The sequence below is a fragment of the Macaca thibetana genome, chromosome 12 (assembly GCF_024542745.1).
Source record: "Macaca thibetana thibetana isolate TM-01 chromosome 12, ASM2454274v1, whole genome shotgun sequence".
NCBI lineage: Eukaryota > Metazoa > Chordata > Mammalia > Primates > Cercopithecidae > Macaca > Macaca thibetana.
In genome coordinates, this window is record NC_065589.1 from 99,087,092 (window position 1) to 99,107,287 (window position 20,196).

The 20,196-nt window shown below is 37.7% G+C and overlaps 1 protein-coding gene and 1 pseudogene across 1 annotated transcript in view; both read left to right on the forward strand.

Annotated features, from left to right (window-relative positions):
- Positions 1-20,196, forward strand: part of LOC126932656 (uncharacterized) — a 262,990-nt gene that overhangs the window by 24,118 nt on the left and 218,676 nt on the right. The window lies entirely within an intron of this gene.
- LOC126933127 (60S ribosomal protein L23-like) lies at positions 8,742-9,311 on the forward strand (annotated as a pseudogene).

Below are 20,196 nucleotides of genomic sequence, written 5' to 3' on the forward strand. Positions count from 1 at the left end.
GCAGAAAAACTTCAGGGAAGCAAAGGAAATGTTCATCCATTTCCCCTTGTCCTCATTTATTTCGGTCTTTTGAACCCAGTTGGTAAGTTGTTCACTAACCAGTTCATTTAGCTTATTACAACAAACTTTTTGCATTTTTTAACGATTTTGACTTGGGTAAACATTTTTTGGGTATCTACAGAAATCTGTCTTGGAATAGATTCAGGTCTACTATCCCAACTCTCAAAGAATGGTAGAAATGTAAGCAAATAAGAGCAACACAGTGTTGTAAACACTTGCCAGAAGGCATGAGCAGGAATCGATGGGCACCACCAAGAAGGGTGTGGCCAGTTCTCTTTTTCCATGTGCACTGGCCTTGGCCAAGATAATCATGTTCTGATGAGAGGAGAAAATAATTTCTTTTTAACCTCTGAGGCAGGCATCTCTGGGACATAGCCTGTATGTAGATCCTTGTAGGCAGATCTTTTAATTAGGATGTTTTTCTCTGTAGATTTCCCATGGATATTTTAGGATTCATAGTGATAGTTTGAGTATGTTCCTGAAGAACAATCTCTACTAGATTTCCAGCAATTCCTAAGGTCTCAATGGGTAAGCTGTTGAAAGTCACCTTAATTACCATAACATAGCGTTTATATCTTTGGGACTATTTCTGATACATCTGTATCTATAAATCTTTATCTGTGGAGAGGCACTTCATCCTTTGAAGAAAATACAGGTGACAAGATGAGAGTGATCACAAATACTTTCTACCACCACCACCACCACCGCCGCCACCGCCACCACCACCACCACCACCACCACATTCCAGGTTATTTGTTTTGAGCCTGGTCTCCGAGATACCTTCTAGGTGACCAAAATAAATTCTCTTGTCTCTCTGACATTGTTTGGTGTTGCTACCAATTAAACTCCAACTGTAAAGCAGCTTTGTAAGAACACTGCAGTGCCACATTACAGAGAACAGATGTCAAAATAAAGGTTCACTAATTTGAAGCAACTTACATAAATAGAACCTTCAGGTATGTCTGTGACCACAAGAGAAGAAGAAGCAATTGTATTTGTGCAGTTGAGTGGTACCAAGGACAGGCTCTTTCCTTGATATGCCAACAGAGAGAATTTTGTTAGCAGTATTCTGTGAACAAAACACTTAAGAGAATGTATGTATACAATAGTTTTGAAAAAAAGGGTTACTGACACAGATGCCAATTTGGTGGGGCATATGGAACATTTACACTTGCCTTTTTCTTTCTTTCTTGCTACAGCTGGTGCTGATTTAGTATGTGAAATTTTACTAGCAGGAGTGCTAATCAAGACAGAGATTCTGTAAGGATTTAGTCATTTATGTAGGGGAAACAACGGGTATCATTAAAAAGTAGAAGATCATCTTATGGAAAAACATTATCATTATCAACCTCATTTTTAAACCAAACAGACACAATGGTACTGTAAGTATCACTTTAGCAGTCGAAAAAGTCAGAATGTTTTCCTTACAATGTTCTAAGAGGATTGCACTCACAGTTTTAAGTTTTGGTAGAGGCACGTTAAAGTTTGGTGTGTCAGAGTAATGCAAAAGGGTGAGCAATTTAACAGTTAGTTGTTTAACTTTTCTGTACAGTGCTTCGGCAAAACTGTTTGTTGGAAACATCAGGTTTTTTAAGGAACAAAATTTAGTTATGATAATATAGAAGGTGAATGTGTTTTTCTGAATCATTTGGGGGAAGTTGTGGGAAGGGGAAAAACGTGGAGGGTTTGATTTGATTTTTTTTTCCTTCTGTATTTGAATACAAAAGTTTTGCAACATGAGGCCTGATTTTATCCAATAATCCCACTGACCATACAGGAGTTCAGAGAAAAATTAAAAAAAATCTTTTCTGGGAGGCTGAGGCAGGAGAATGGCGTAAACCCGGGAGGCGGAGCTTGCAGTGAGCTGAGATCCGGCCACTGCACTCCAGCCTGGGCGGCAGAGCGAGACTCCGTCTCAAAAAAAAAAAAAAAAAAAAAAAAAAAAAAAAAAAAATTTTCTAAGTAGCAACAAAACCATTGTCGGTACATTAAATATGTTGTACAGGTGGCTTGGTAGAGTTGCAGACCTGAACGGCAGCTACAAGACATCTGCTGCCTGGGGAAACTTGCAATGTGGCGAAGTGGTGTTTGTAGCTCCCTATGGAAAGGTGCCAGCTGCCCAGGCCTTCGCTTCTGCAGATGAGCGGAGAGTCTTGTGGGGGCTTCAGTTGAAGCTGCGCGTCGTCCCATCCTCCTCTGTCTGAGAATTTAAAGGACAACGAGGACCTGCTGTGAAAAACCAGTGAGATGGTGTTGGGCGAGTTGTATATCAACTTTCGAATATTCCCCAAGGGCTTTGTCCCTCAGTATGAAAATGAGCACACGCCTGCAACGAAATCATTTTAATTCTATTTTTAGGTTGAATTTCTAGGACCTACTGCAAATTTTTTATTATTATCATGATTCATGTCTTAAAAGTCCTCAGAAGAGATATTTGAAGAAAAGTAAAGTTTGCTAAAATGGAAGCAATAAAATATTTTATTATAAAATAATTAATGGTCATAAATGTCTTAGATGTTTGGTTTGTTTTCCATTTTGACATAAATATGGCACTCTTAAAAAAAGAATACACATTATAACTTATAAATAACTATTAGTGACTTACTAACTGGCCAATTAAAATTCATTTATGGAGTCCCACCACAAGCCAAGCACTATGGTAAAAGCATGAGGGACAAAGACTGTGTAACACAACCCACATAATCTAGAATATTTAAAAATTAATTAGCAAATATCTTATTTTATTTACTCAGGTTTTAATGACATTTTTTATTATAAATAAGCTTGACCATTTGAGCTATCTCATTGAAACTGGAAAAGTTGAGACCTATCCTTAAATACACGAAGATAAAAGGGTGAGTAGGTTTGTACTGTGTCAAAATTTAAAACAACAAATACTAACTTCTTTCTCTTTCCATGAAAAATTTCTTCCATCCATAATATTGCCTAAGAAATAAAGTTTTAAGAAAGAAAAGGACAGGGCCACCAGTTAACGGGATATGTGATTACTTAAAAACACTAGACAAAAGAGAATAATGAATTTTTTTAAGGTAAAAAATTAGATTAAAAAAGTATTTTTAGCCTTATGTTTACACACACACACACACACACACACACTTTAAATTGTAGTGACTTCTGAGCACTAATAAATTCCCTTTAAAAATTATGTTAGGTTATGTTCAAGGAAATGTTCGTTTCTGAAATTGTAACTGATGAATATCGTTTGAGAATTTCCTCAGTGAGGCAATCATTTAAATGGAAAACATTCGTGATAGGTCCTGGAGGAAAACCCATTCTTCCCACTAAAACTACCTGAGATTGGCTGTTAATCATTTATTTTGCTGTCCATACTTATGAGTAATAAGGAAAAATAAAATGTCATGTTTGAAAAAGGAACAGGTATTCGTTTTCTTTAAAATGCATTGGCTTAGTCAGCTGAAGAATAAATTAGAATTGTCCACAAACTGTTAACAGTGACAGCAAACATATGGCAAATTTGAACTGTCTGCAGGTCAACTTTTATTTTTGCTTTCCAAATGTCTGTCAGTCATTGTTAGGATCTAAATACACGTGTTAATGGGTGAAATTCAGCAATATGAAATCGTTTAGCAAATTCTCGGAGCAAGTGATTTTTTTTTATCTTTGTCTCTCATATGCACCTTCCTTGATCACAGTCTTACAAAATTTTACTCAGAAAGAACAAACCCTTTGAAAGGTATTGTTGCCTTTTCTTTGTTCAGTTAGGAAAAAGACAAACAGTATTGTCATATGGCATGTGTGTGTGAGTGAGTGAATGTGATATGTGCACATTGATTTCTCCAAGAACCAGTAAGGTGCCCAGGTTGGTGCCCTTGCCATCATTATGACTGTCCCTGTCACTGTAATTGTACCTTTCACTGTGGCAATGGAGAGCCATCTTTTAATTTCTCTCTTTCTATCAGAGCACCCTTGCTTTCTAAAGTCAGTCACGTTTATGGCCGTGGAGACCAACGACAGTTTGACCATAGTGGAGTATTCTGCCACAGGTAGTGATAAGAGGACAAGCAAGTGCAGCTGGGATGAAAATTGAAGTGGAACTCCTGGGACAGATTGGAAGCAGGTTAGAGAAAAAGACGTGAGAGAAAGAAAAGGAGGAACAGACAAGAAGACTTGGAATAGAAAAGTCTTGAAAAGGCAAACCAGCAAATATCCAAAAGGATGAAGGCGCTGACCTCAACAAGTTTTCTTGCATGAGTATGAGAAAATGGATGGACTGCAAGGGGTGGGAGCCACCTCGATTTTGAAACACTTCCTTCAGAGCAAGTCCTGTGCTGCCTCTGAAAAGATTATGGAGTCAAGTGTGGGAAGCAAGAAATGCAATTCATTTCTCCAGGGCCAGAAGAATTCTGATCATATTTTTAAAATTGCTTGTCAAAATAACAGGGATGCATTGCTTTTTAAGATACCAGAGTTTTCAAGAAGCTAAGTGGTGGAATGTTCTTTGTAGGTGGGGGCTAATGGTAGGAGATTCTGTAAGAGAACTGAGCTCCCTACTAGCAATGGGGATGATTGGATCCTTGAAGAGCAGAAGTCAGGTGGTAGCACTTAAGTGTCAGAAGCAAAGTACAGAATTATCACACCGGGTAACAAGGTCATAATGGCAGCCAGAGGAGACCGCAGCCCCTGCGGCAGCAGTTGCCCTGAGATATGTCAATCTTCTTTGCTTGGCAGGTGTAATTTGAGTACAATAATCTTAGAAGCAGGGCTGTTGCTACACAATGTGGAATATGTTGCTTCTCAGGCCCACTGTGACTTATAAAAGAGCGATCACAGTAACTAGGTCTGAGAAGGCCATGAAAACAGAGCCTAGAGATGAGAACCTGGGTCTATGCACTAGGCAAGCAGCACAAACCAGAAAAAGTGTTAACCAAAAGAGAGACTCTACCATGGGTGGTGCTATGGTTTGGGTATTTATCCCCTCCAAATATCATTTGATCCCCAGTGTTGGAGATGCTGGAGATGGGGTCTAGTGGGAGGTGTCTGTGTCATGGGGGTGGATCCCTTATGAATAGCTTAGTGTCATCCTCATGGTAATGAGTGAGTTCTGGCTCCCTTTGTTCCCGTGACAACTGATTGCTAAAAAGAGCCCGGCACCTGCCTCCCCTCTCTCTTGTCATGTGGTGTCTGCTCCCCTTGCTTTCTACCATGAGTGCAAGCAGCCTGAGGCCCTCAGCAGAAGCAGATTCTTGTGTCATGCTTCCTGTGCAGCCTGCAGAACCATGAGCCAAATAAACCTCTATTCCTCAATAGCAATGCAATTCCTTCATAGCAATGCAAAGTGATTTTAAGGAGAGAGGATGAATGTCAGCTATTGCCTTGAAGTCAACTGCTGCAGTGGGGGCTGTAGTCTGTCTCCAGTAACCTTCCTCTTACAAAGTTTTCCTGAAAATTCCGACCAACCAGAATCCTGAAAAAGCTATGCCTAAATGGAAACATTTAGTTATCCACAGAAATGATATTTCCCAGTATAAAGGATTTTATGATTTCTCCTTTCTACTGCCTAAGGTTTTTTGTTTTTGTTTTTGTTTTTTTTTTGAGGAGGAGTCTCACTCTGTCACCCAGGCTGGAGTGCAGTGGCGCAATCTCGGCTCACTGCAAGCTCCGCCTCCCGGGTTCATGCCATTCTCCTGCCTCAGCCTCCCAAGTAGCTGGGACTACAGGCGACACACCTGGCTAATTTTTTGTATTTTGTTTTTTTAGTAGAGATGGAGTTTCACTGTGTTAGCCAGGATGGTCTCGATCTCCTGACCTCGTGATCCGCCCACCTCGGCCTCCCAAAGTGCTGGGATTACAAGCGTGAGCCACTGTGCCTGGCCTGCCTAAGGTTTTTAATAGACCTCTGACTAGTTAGCCTAAACCTGTGTGTCTGTAGGTCTTAGATATGATGATGTTTACAACCTTGATAGCTGCTTCATGGTAGCCAAGGTTGCTGGAGTAGGTCATGAATGCTGCCAGCTGGCTTCTCCTACAAATTCATGCCATCCGACCTCAGCTATGGACCCTCCTTGTGGGGAGTCTTTTTGTCTCTGTTTTTTTTTTTTTTTTCCCTACTGTATTTCCCACAGCTGCTATTCCAAAACCTTTCCATTGTCTTCAAGTTCAGAAAACTATTCCTATACATTTTGTATCAGCAGAGGGCCTCAAAACATACTTCTCAGTGATTGAAGCTATCCAGTCCAAATGCTAGCTTTTTAATCCTCACTTGGCTTTTGGGATGCTGTTCTCCTGTGGGTGTCATTCTACCTTTCCATTGCTTGCTCCTATTTCTCTTCCCACCTCTCAATTAGGGGTTTTCCTACAGTTCTCTTTGGTCATCATAACCATCCTCCTAATAATATGCCAGGCACAAATTACATTAGTGTCATTGCATCCATTCTATCAGCAATTCTGTCAATTATATGTTGGCAGGTTTCTCTTTAAATCTGTGTTTGGCACTGCCCAGATTAGCATCTAATTTTCTCCCTTCTAGATAGTAGTCTCTCTTCTTTATGTCAATCAGAATAATCTTTCTAAAACATAGACTTGATTAATTTTCCCGAGTCAGATTTTGTTTTCACTTTTTATTATAAATAAAATGCATACTATTTTATTGTGAATATAATACTTTCTTTTGTGAAATACAGCATATTAGAAGAATATATATATGATATGTAAGTAGCATCTAAAAATAATGAAATTCAGCTTAACAAATAATTCAGCTTAACAAATAAAATACTACTTAACAAATAAAATACTACTTTTACTTTTGAAAGCCTTTGTTTTGTGAGTTCCTGCCCAATTGCACCCCCTTCCTCTATCCCATTACATCCTCTCTCCTTTACCTAAAGTAATCAGCATCTGGAGTTATGTTTATTTCTTTGTTTCTCTTAAAGTTTACCATATTTGTATATATATTAATCTATGTAGAGATTATATGCATATGTTTAAATAAAAATGTTAGTGTTGTTTCATTTTGCCTGTTTTTGAACTTTGTATAAAAGAAATTATAATGTATTATTCTACAACTTGCTAATTTCACTCATATGTCTTTGAGAACTTATTTATGTTGATGCATATGTCCGTAATTTTTGTATTTTCACTCTTGCATATTATTCCATTTCAAGACTGCATCCCAATTAATTTTTTTATTCTTCTTTTATTGGGTATTTGGATTGATTTATTATCACAAAAATGTTACTATAAATGTTCTTGCATAGGTTTCCTCCATGTTCATGTATTCAAGTGTTTTTCTAAGATGTATACCTAGAAGTGGTATTGGGTATGCATAAATTCACTATTTCCAAATAATTCCAACTTGTTTTCCAAAGTGATTTTACCAATTTACTCTATACAAGCAGTGTATGGGAGTTTCCCTTGGTCCATATGTTAGTTTGGTGCAAACGTTAATTGTGGTTTTTGACATTAAAAGTAGTGGTTAAAAACTACAATTACTTTTGCACCAACCTACCAACCTTACAAATACCTGGCATTTTTAGACTTTAATTTTTGCGGTCTATTTAGATGTGACATGGTATTTCATGGTAGAATTAATACACATTTCCTTCATCACAATTGACATTGAGAATTTCTCATGTTTACTCTCTCTTCATCTCCTGTGAAAAACTATTCATTGTATCTTTTTTCATTTTTAGTGAGAAAAATGTTTGAATTTTTTTTTCCTGGCTAATTTTTGTATTTTTTGTAGAGACAGGTTTTCCCCCATGTTGGCCTGGCTAGTCTTGAACTCCTGAGCTCAAGCGATCTGCCTGCCTTTACTTCCCCAAATGCTAGGATTACAGGCATGAGTCACTGCACCCGGCAGGTTGTTTGACTTTTAAATTTTAATTCACGGGATTTAAAAACTGATTTCAGATAGTAATCCCTCACCAGTATTTTCTGTTTTGGTTTGTGCTTTCTGTTTACTTTAAAATTATTTATTACCCTGAAGTGATAAATACATTTTCTTATGTTCCCTTTTAAAGTTAAAGTCTTTCTTTTCTTATTTAAGTTATTGATCCATCTAGAATTAATTGTTTATAGGGTGGAAGATACTACTACATTTTTTTCCATATATATAATCAATTGTACCAGCATAGTTTATTGATAAATTTGTCCTATTGGCACTGATTTGAAATGCTTATTCTTTCATTTATCAGATTTCTGTCTAGGTGCATAGATCTGATTCTGGGATCTCTGTCCTGTTCCACTGGTCTAGGGTTTATCTCCATACTGCTGGCTTTTATGTTTACTATATGGCTTTCTTTACTGTTGTTCTTTATTTTTTTCATATGGTTTCAAGTTACTTTCTAGTGTCCTTTCATTTCAGCTTAGAGAATTTCCTTTAGCATTTCTTGTAGGGCAAGTCTAGTGACAAATTCCCTCAGGTTTTTAAAATCTGATATCTTGATTTTCCCTTCATTTTTAAAGTATGGATTTGCCAGATATTAAATTCTTGGTTGACAGATTTTTTTTTTCTTTCGGCACTTTAAATATGTAACCATTTCATCCCATTCCTTCTGGCCTCCCTGACTTTTGAAGAGAAATCAGCTTATGGTCTTATGAAGGATTCCTTGTATGGGATGAGTTGCTTCTCTTGTGCTGTTCCAAAATTCTGCCTTCATCTTTTGAAAAATTAGTTATCATATGCCTTGGTGTGAATCTCTTTGCGTTTATCTTCCACAGGCATAGAGTTCATTGAGCTTCTTGGATGTGTAGGTTCATATCTTTCATTAAATTTGGAATATATCCCTTTTTTCTTCTTTCCGGCGTTCAAGATATCAAAGTGAGGACGTGCTGGGTCCTCTGATGCAAAATTCCAGATTTCTCTGGGTCTTCCGGTAGCAGCTGTGATCAATTGTGCTGACAACACAGGAGCCAAAAACCCGTATATCATCTCCGTGAAAGGGTATCAAAGGACTGCTGCTGGTGTGGGTGACATGGTGATGGTCACAGTCAAGAAAAGCAAACCAGAGCTCAGAAAAAAGGTACATCCAGCAGTGGTCATTTGACAATGAAAGTCATATCATAGAAAAGATGGCATGTTTCTTTATTTCGAAGATAATACAGGGGTCATAGTGAGCAATAAAGGCAAGATGAAAGGTTCTGCCATAACAGGACCAGTAGCAAAGGAGTGTGTAGACTTGTGGCCCTGGATTGCATCCAATGCTTGCAGCATTGCATGATTCTCCAGTATATTTGTAAAAAATAAAAAAAAACTTTAAACCCATTAAAAAGTATTTGTTTGCAAAAAAAAAAAAAAAAAAATTGGAATATATTCAGCCACACTTTCTTCAAGAATTCTCTCTGTCCCTTTCTCTCTTCCCCTCCCCTCTGGGATTACCATTTTGTGTAGTTAGTATCTTGTTGGTGCCCCATAGTTTGTTAGGCTATGCTCATTTTTCCTCATTCTTTCAGGTTCTCTTCTCTTTTGTTCATCTCAGTTGACTTATATTTAAGTTAATCAATTCTTCTGTTTGCTCAAATCTGTTGTTGAAAACCTCTAGTGAATTTTTCAACTCCAGAACCTCTATGTGATTTCCTTTTACAATTTTTATGTCTTTATTGACACATTCTCTCTCTCTCTCTATTTTTTTTGAGATGAGGCCTCACTATGTTGTCCAGGTTGGAATGCAGTGGCTATTCACAGGCACGATTATAGTGCACTGCAGCCTCAAACTCCTAGTCTCAAGCAGTCCTCCTGCCTCAGTCTCCCAAGTATCTGGGACTACAGCTGTGTGTCATGCTATTCTCTATTTGTTGAGACAGCATTTATCTCATTTCCTTAAGTTGTTTTTTATGCTTTCTTTACTTCTTTAAGCTTATGTAATAGTTTATTTAAAGCCTTCTTCCAATAGGTCTAATGGCTGGGTATCTCCATGAACAGTTTCTATTAATTTTTTAATATTAATATTAATTTTGAATATTAAAACATGGCAAGTCTGAAAATCAGATTCTTTCCTCTTCCTTGAGGTTTATTTTTCCTGCTTGGTATGGGTTGTGGTTGTTTACTTGTTCAGTAAATTTTCTAAACTAGTTTTAAGTCTCTCTGAGTGTTTTTTTTTTTTTTTTCTTTATCATATGTAGCCATTGAAGTTTACATTCTACTAGCTTAGTGGCCAGCTTGTGTTTTCACAGAGGTACCTTAGACACTTGGCACTGAAAAAAAAAAAAAAAAAAAAGAAGGAGGAGGAGGAGGTAAAAAAGGAGAGGAGGAGAGGGAGAAGAAAAATAAAAATATAAAATTATCTCAGTCTTTGTAGATTTGCTTTGTGTTTGGGCACTTCTTCAATCCTTAGCCAGGCTGTTTAAAACTCTGCCTTAGCAACCACTTCCTACATGAGTGGAGATCAAACGGTACTCAGAGGTTAAAGCTTAGGTTTTCTCAGGCCTTTTCTAGTATGCATCCCAGCTCTGGGGACACTTGAGTTGGGTGAAACACAAGGAAGCTTTTGTGCTGGTCTTTGATGAAACTACCAGACAGGGTGAAACCCACACCATAATTCTTTAAAAATAAGGTTTGTGTTGCTCCCTCTGGCACTGGCAACCTGCATCGGGAGTACAGGCTGCTGTTCTCACGGCTGCTGCAGTTTGGGGTGTGAAGGATGGTACACAGGCACTTTAAAATGCCACACCACTCCTGTACCACTCTCCTACCAGATATAGAAGCTTCTTTCTTTATCAAGTCATCCCTTGGTTGTTGTAAGTTTTTTAACTGGTTTTCCAAATTTTTTAAAAGTTGATTCTGACCATTTTTGCTAGCTTATTAGTTGCTTTTAGAAAAGGATGAAGCCCTGTGGTTTCCTAGTCTGACATTTCCCTGGCATTGCTCCTTTATACTATTATTTTGTTTTTCTATATTCATTTAAAATCAGTTTGTCAAGTTTCACGAAAAACCTGCTTTTTTTTTCAATTAAACGTTTTATTTTGAGATAATTGTAGATTTACATACAGAGATAATACATAGATCCCATGTATCATTTCCCCAGTTTTCCCCAGTGAAAACATCTTATAAAAGTATAGTAGATATCACAACTAGGATATTGACACTGATATTCAAGATGTAAAGCATTTCCCTAACACAAAGATCACTCATATTGCCATTTTATAGTCATACCCACTTCCCTCTTGCTTCCACCCTTTCCTTAACCCTTGATAGCCACTAGTCCATTTTCCATTTCTATAATCTTGTTATTTCAAGACTGTTATACAAATGGAACCATACAGTATATAACATTTGGGGATTTCTTTTTTTAACTCAGTATAATTGTCTGGAAATTTATTGAAGTTGTTCCAGGTATAACAATTTTTTAAATTGTTGAATTATTATTTACTTCTTGGTACAGATGTATCATAGTTTGTTTAACATTCACCCTTTGAAGGACATGTGGGTCATTTCCAGTTTGGGGCTACTACAAATAACACTGTTGTAAACACTTGTGTGCAGGTTTTTGTGTGAACATATGTCTTCATTTATCACCAGATAAATGCTCAACAGGGAAATTGCTGGGTTGTATGGTTACTGCATACCATCACTTAGTTTCTTAAGAAACTGCCAAACTGTGTCCAGAGTGGGGCAATGGTGGAAGTTCTGAATTTCCAGTGGACATCTTCAGATACTACCTCAGTAGGGAGAGGATGATAGGGATACAAGTCCAGGCTCCCCCTACGTAGTCTCCACTGTCAGCACAGGGGGAAATCTAATCCAGCCAGTGGGAAAAATGTTGTGGCCTTCTATGAAGGCCTACTTGTTCTTCCCTGATATTAAACCAGCAGGATGTTAGGTACCTATTTCCAGCTTGGCAAAAGTAGAAGTTCAAGTTATTAGGTTGGCCTTTGCTGTTGGGGTGGGGGTGGGGTTACCAATTTTTCTGTATTGTTTGTCAGAAGTACAGTGGTTGATGTTCAAAAGTTTTCTGTCTTGCTAGGCTGCTCCTTTGTCTTTGGACCAGTAGGCATTTTGGAGGCATTTTTGGTCCGTGACCACTGACATTAGTGTTTTATTGGTTTCTCCAGTTCCAAGTTTGGGATATACGAGCAAAAAGAAAACCCAAGGATCTTATCACCATATTATACCTCAGGTCCTGTGTTTCTTGGCCAGTCTGCCTTCTTCTCTCTACCTGCAGAGTGTTCTGGTATGTGTGTGTGTGTGTGTGTGTGTGTGTGTGTGTGTGTGTGTGTGTATGTGTTTAGGATTTTTAGTTATACTGCATTTAGAGCAAAAAGTACAGCCACTGTATTTTACCAAAAGCAGAAATACGTTCTGGTTGGGGTTTGTTGTGAATCATAATGAATCTAAATGTCAATTTGGCAGAATAAAAATCTTTAGGATTAACTATGAACATAGTATGCCTTTGCATTTAAGCCCTTATATTTCTTCAATAAAATTTTATAATATCCTACTCAAATGTCCTATATATCTTGTTGGATTTATTCCTTAGGTACTTTATGTTTTCAGACGTTATTGTCAACAGTATTTTAAAAATTACCTTGTGTTGGGATGTATAGATTGCAGTTTAATTCATGTTCCACTTGCATATATGAACTTCATTACATTTTCTTATATGGTCTAACAATTTGTCTTTAGACTTTTAAATTGTAGACAGTAATATTATTTTTGAATCATGATAGTGGTATTTTTTCCTTTTCTTTCCTTTCTTCTAACTTTTATTACTGTTTCTTGTCTTATTGTAAGACTCTCCAGTGCAATGCTGAATAGAAGTAGTGACAGAAAGCAATTCTGTCACATTCTTGAACTTAAAGATAATCTTATGATCGCTGTATGTGCTTTTGCAGCTGTTGTTTACCAGAATAAAGAAAATTTCTTCTATTTCTAGCTTGCAGAGTTTTATTAAGTGGGTATTGAGTTTTATTGAATGCTTTTACTGCATCTATGGGGGAGATTTTGATTTTCTCCTTTAATCTTTTAATGTAATGAATTAATTTTGTAATTTTCTAATGTCGAATCAACTTTGCATTTCTGGAATAATCACCATTTGGTGATAATGTATTATCTTTTTCATATATCCCTGGATTTACTTTGTTAATGTAGGTTAGTATTTTTCATTTATCCTGTGAAATTGACTAATAATTATGTTTCAAACTGACTCTGTGTGGTTTTGGTGTAAAGGAGGTGCCAGCCTCATCCAATATGTTAGAAAGCAATTCTTCTTTTTCTCTTTTCTAAAAGAAAGAAATAATTTGATCCTTAGCTGCTTGATAGAATGCATCAAAAGAAATATTTCAATAAGGTCTTTTTCTTTGCAGAAAATTTCAATCCATGTTTTTAGTTTCTTGAGTGAGTTCTAAGGCTGTTTAGGTTTTCTAGGTTTTTGTGTATTTTGATAACATTTTTCTAGAAATGTGTTCATTTCAGTGACTCATTCACATGTACTGTTTTTAAGTTTATATAATGTTCTCCTACCATCTCTTTAGCATGTGTTGCATCACTAATTAAGCACCCCTTTCATTCCTCACATTGTATATTTTACTTTCTCATTATTTTTGTCAGAGATATATTCTTTATTAGTTTCATCATAGAACCAACTTTTAGCTGTATTGATGCTCTGTCTTGTATCTTTAATTTTCATTTAGTTATTTTATCCTTGTACCTCACTGTTTACTTCCATTTTCCTTGTTTTGTTGATCCCATTTCTGCCCTGGCATCAGGTTTGTGTCCTGTCACTAAGCATGACTATGAAATTGACATTCTAGGCCACCAGGAATTAGTAGACACTACAAGGCAAAAGTCCATTCTAAATCTCTATAACTTCTTGAGTTTTTTGTCATTGGTTTCTAGAGACTCCTTTATGATTACAGAAGCTCATCTAGGCATTGCAAATTGGCATCTTTTATATTTTGCCTACTGTTTTTGGGTGTGCTTCCGAGAAGAGGTTTCTCAGAAATGACCCTGCCTGGTGACCCTCAAATACTCTCCATGACTCTTAGTATCTGGAAACCATGTCCAAATTCCATAATTTTTAAGGGCTCTTACCTCAACTTGCCTTTCCTGGCTGTCTTTCCTGTCAGGTGATGCCCTTTCCATATGGAAACTTCCTTTCAATTCTAGACACAGATCAATGTCATTTATTAGTGATAACTTCCTAAGTGTTTGAATACATAAGCACTCTGTTCTATAACATTAGTAACAGGTCATACAGATATTTCTTTCTTACAGCACTATTCATTGTTTGCTGAAGGAATGAGTTTATGCCCATCTTTCCTGCTGGTGTTTGAGCTCCTTGAGGAGAGGAACTGTGCCTGACATGGAGTAGCCATTCCATAGTCATTGCTTGTGGAATGAATGTGTGTAATTTTCAGTCTTTCTGCTCACTTCACATGTATTTTCTCCTGAGTCCACCTTTGATGCTCTGGCTATACAAGTACTTACCCATAAAGTAATAGGACCTTACATAGTCACTAGAATTTTTCTTTTCTGTAGATTTAAGCACCTGTGGCCCAGCTCTTAAATGGTATTAACCAAATTACACCAAGCATTTTGGTTGTACCTTTGGGTTCCGGAGTCTAATTGCTTGTAATGAAACACTGGAGTCATAATTTGATGGTCTGTAGGTTTCTCAGCTGTTTCTCTCTATGAGAAAATGTATAATGGGATATTTTGCACGTGACTGTCTATATTTTATATGCAACACATCAGTGTTGTGTAAATTTTGTGAGCAACTTCTATTATCTTTGAAACCACAGAAGCAACAAACAGTTATAATTATAGTCTGAAGAAGTGATAGTGTTTCAAATATGCCTACAGTCGTGGTATTACAATGAGAATGTTCTGTTTGCCTGCAGCTTTCACTGTGCTCAGTGACATCAAAATTATACTAAATTTTAACAGAAACTTCTGTCCTTAAACAGAAACAGCTTGTTTGAAAAGCTAAGAGTTTTCTTTCTTCTGAATTCTTTGATTCTTTACTGAATAAAAGTGGTAGAAATGGTAAATATCGTGGCGTAACTACATTCTTTGTTACTTGCCGGCCGGTTTTACTATCATCGACTAATAGGTATTCTACTTTGCTCCACATGGGGAACGAATACACTTTATTTAAAACTTCTTTCTGTGCATCTGCTACTTGTCAACTCATGATCTTCTGATCCTTGAAGATTTGACAACCCTGTGATTTGCTGTAATGGAATTACTGAAAAGTTATCAACAAAGACGTTGCAATGTAAGAATGCAAAGTAAGTCCTTAGATGTTTAGAGGGAAATACACTTCAAAAGGGGTAGTGGCCACAAAGAAATACCTGAATCATCCAATTTTTGGTGTGGTTCTGCATGTCTTTAATTTTGTCAACGGGGAAAGTGGATGTTTATGTTGCCATCTCTTTCCCTCAACTGTGACTTATTTTTTCTATAGCTTATTCATTAACACCTCATATGGTACTGAATACATCTCAGACAGGGACAATCGAGTCAAAGAACATGCTAATTAGAATCAGAAAAGCTAGATTCTAGTCCTACCTTGTCTCATCATTTTTGCCATTGACTGTGGCAGAAACATTGGATCAGTCTTTCAATTTTTCTGGGCCTTTATTTCTTTGTCTGTAAAACGTAAGTAGGTGGTAGGTTAGGTAAGTGATCCTCCAAGTCTGGTCCCTGGACCAGTAACATTAATATGATCTGAGAACTCATTAAGAAGCAAATTCTTGGGCCTCACCCCGACTCTGAAGCTCTGAAAGTGGAACTCAGCAATCTGTATTTTCATAAGCTCTTTAGGTGAATGTAATATACATCAATAAACTTTAGAAAACTTCTAACTGGAAACTTACCTGAGTATCTATGAATGTTAGAGTAATCTAGGCCTACATGGATGTTAAGTAGGCATATTCCTCTGCTTGTAATTAAATTTAAAATTTGGATTCCAAACACAGATTTAGAAGCATATGTAAGAAAAAAAAGAAAAAGAATACCGAAACTGTTGTCCAAAAAAAGTAATTACTCTAAAAATGTTTTTGAATATAAGCATTTGCAGAATTTGCCTCCATTTGACACTGCAAAATGAACTTGATATTTCTGTCATACATGTATCTTGATGAGTATTTCCACTGAATGATCATCACTGCTTAATGCCCGCCCGTGATTTCAGAAAAAAATAATTTAAAATTATTCAGATTTATTGTAATTGAGTTCTTATATTTATGAAGGAGAACAGTTAATAATCTGTTCTACATAAGTGCACATATGGCTAAAATTTTTGTTATTGAATATTTGGGCCTTTGGTCTCCTATATAAGAAAAATGTCCTTGTGTTTAACCACTTCTGTGCTTTGTTAGCATATGCTTTACCTAACAGCCTGTCTGGCTCCATTTTTTATTAGTGTAGAAGAGTTTGTGGTAGTGATTTTGCTTTTTGAGGATTGGTATTATTACATTAACCATGGCTTTATGCTTTCCAAGGTCTCTAAAAGAGGGAGTTGGAGAAACTTGTATTCATAGTATAAATAAGTTAATGCATATATGACAGAGAATGCAGTCAGTTTTTTAAAAAAACCTAGTATTACAGTAAATTTAGAAAGCAAGTTAGGTGTGGTGGTGCTCACTCATAGTCCTAGTTACTTGGGAGGCTGAGCGGGGGAAGATTGCTTGAACCCAAGGGTTTGAGATCCGTCTGGGCAACAAAGCAAGACCTCATCTCTAAAAAAGTAAAATGAGAACTGAGAAAGGGGAGGAGGATAATTATTGCTTTTTATTTTGTGTTGAGGAACAAGATAAAATCTGAGGGTCTATTCTCAATAAATCTTTGCTTTTTACAAGAGAATCTAAAGTTAATCTAAAGGCTGAAAGAGATGAGTATATGTCACATTTTGATGTGTATTTTCACAACTAATTTCCAGAAGCCTGTGAAAAAAGAGCTAAAACATTAATTGATTTTACTTCTTCTTTGCAACTGGAAATAGCCCAAAGAGGCAGACTAAAAGCAGTAAGAAGTAAGTTTCTATTACAAAATCAAGTGAAATGCAAAAGACATTTTGAGAAGTTATTCTTCGCCAAATATTTATTGAACACCTATCACGTACTAGGTTCTGTGTTTGAAACTGGGGATAGGCCAATGAAGAAGATATGCCTTGCTCATTGGAGATTAGGATCTAGTCAAGAGACACACATAAAAACTTAACAGCTTCAAACAATAATAAATATTTTTTAAATCTCATAGTTCCTGTGGGGCAGGAATCAGGAACCACTTGGACGGTTTAAGCCTGAGTTCTCTCATGAGGTTACAGTCATCTGAAGGCTTGACTAGGGCTGGAGAAGCCACTTCCACAGGGACTCACTTACAGGGGTGGCAAGTTGGTGCTGGCCTCAGTTTCCCTCCACGTGGGCCTCTTCAGAAGGCTGGTCAGCCTGGAGGCCAAATATTCCCAAAAAAGTGATCTGAGAGAACAAAGTGGAAGCTGCAATGCCTCTTATGACCTCTCCTGGGAAGTCATGGACCCTTGTATTGGTTACACAGGTCAGGTCTGTGGAAGGAGACTCTACAGGGCAGTGGCTCACGCCTGTAATCCCAGCACTTTGGGAGGCTGAGGCGGGTGGATCACAAGGTCAGGAGATCGAGACCATCCTGGCTAACATGGTGAAACCCCGTCTCTGCTAAAAATACAAAAAATTAGTCAGGCATGGTGGTGGGCGCCTGTAGTCCCAGCTACTCAGGAGGCTGAGGCAGGAGAATGGCGTGAACCCGGGAGGCAGAGCTTGCAGTGAGCCGAGATGGCGCCACTGCACTCCAGCCTGGGTGACAGAGCAAGACTCAGTCTCAAATAGTACTACTACTACTACTACTACTACTACTACTACTAATTATTATTATTATTTCTACAAATTATGATTAAATATCCATTTCAATATAATATCTAGTTCAATAAGTGCTATGGAAAAGATATGTATACTGCAATGATAATGCATAATACAGATAGAGCCTAGTCAGGATAAGGGAAGACTTTGATACAGGTTTTGACAATAGTCATTCTGACTGCTATTTGGACAACGGAAGGTAGGAGGGAAAAGGAATGTGAAGAACTGGTTAGGAGACCATTGTGGTGATCCAGGTACTGTTCTAGGCCTTTGGTATAGAAATTCCTGCACTTGTGGAACCTATGTTGTAATGCAAACGTTATACATAAAGTACCAAGATTACATAAAAAATTTTGCATGACTATCATCCTAGTTTTCTGACATTGCATAGCAAACCAGCTCAAAATTTAGTGGCTAAGGCTGATAATTTATTATGTCTCCTGGTTTTAAGAGTTGGCTGGGCTCACTTGGGGATTCTCTCAGAATTTCTCATGTGGTTGTAGTAGCAGATACTGAAGTCATCTGAATCATCCACCAACATGGCCTGTTTTGCACACAGGTCCGATATGTCAATACACCTCCATGAAGCACACATTCCTTTCAGCAGGGCAGCCTGAACGTCTTACATAGTGGCTCAGGGCTTTAAAAGGCAGGAAATCAAAACTTTCAGTCCTCTTGAAGGACTCTTCAGTTGGAACTAGCATAGTATCATTTCTATTGTATTCAATTGGTCAAAGCAGTCACAGGCCAGTGTGGATTCAAATTGGTTTAAGAGTGAATTCTGCGTCGTGGTGGAGGCTGTCACATGCAATGGCAAGATGCGCCAGATGGCCTCTTGTGATCTTTGCCTTCTGTTAGCATGCTCTGTAGAGTCCCCTTCCACAGGCCTGACCTGTATAACCAATACAAGGGTCCATGACTTCCCAGGAGAGGTCATAAGAGGCATTGCAGCTTCTACTTCGTTCTCTCAGATCACTTTTTGGGGATATTTGGCCTCCAGGCTGACCAGCCTTCTGAAGAGGCCCATGTGGAGAGAAACTGAGGCCAGCACCAACTTGCTGCCCCTGTGAGTGAGTCCCTGTGGAAGTGGCTTCTCCAGCCCTAGTCAAGCCTTCAGATGACTGCCACCTCATGAGAGAACTCAGGCTTAAACCGTCCAAGTGGTTCCTGATTCCTGCCCCACAGGAACTGTGAGATTTAAAAAATCTATATTATTGTTTGAAGCTGTTAAGTTTTGCAGTCATTTGTTACATAGCAATAGATAAATAATACAGAGGCCATGCTGGAGGTAACCTGAGGGCAGTGTTTATATCTGTTTCACTAATACATCTCATGCAGTATAGTACCTGACTCACAGTTCAATAATACACGAAAGAAAGAAGGCCACGATGGCATAGTCATTGAAGAGCCCTCCCATTGCATGGCTTCTTGGAATGCAGGTTGAACAAACACCCTGAGTGCCAGGAAGCATGATGTAGTGGGGGTGGGATGCCGGGTGCAGAAGCAGCATGGTCTTCATACAAGGACAGACCGCTCCGACAGTGTGGATGGTCACCTTTTGACAACGTGACAAGACCATTGACAGCCCTGACCTGTATTGTAGAATTGAGAAACCAAAAGCATCCTGAAGACTACAAAGATTGTATCAAAGACTTCCTATTTGTGCACATTGTTTTTTCTTCTTTCATAGAAAGTGATTAAACTGTTCTGCAGGAAAACTGATTTGTTCTTCAAAGAAAGCCCTGGCCTCTGCTCAGTGACTTGTATTCTGCTAGGATGGCTACCCATGGATTCAGGGCTGATTTGTTCTTGTATCCTCTCAGTACATTTATTCTTTCTTCAAATCAAAGATATGCCTACTTTTTTTTTCTAAGTATTTTAAAGAAATACCAGTGGAAATCAGAAAAGAGCTCTCACATGAGAAACTCTTAGTAACTTCAAAAATAGTCATAAACTCAAATTGCCGTTCTGTGTTTTATAGTTCACAATATTTCCCTGTATCTTTGAAGTATTAAAAAAGATATCCAAGAGAATGAACCTTAACCATATTTTATTAATACAATTTTGGCATAATCCTTCTATAGATCAGTATTTTTTCCAATATATAATTGTGGAATGGAAAATAATAAGAAAAATTACAGAGTTGAAGTGGTCTCTAGTTGGAACATTTTGGAAGAATGCTTTGTGATCAAAAGCGGAATTTAAATAAGCTATGTGTCTTAAGTTCATATGTATTGTTTTTAAATGGACTAATTTAGAAAGAAATAGAAGCATAGCTTGAGAAAGAATAGACAGCATTAGTGAGAGTACTCCAAGAGGGAC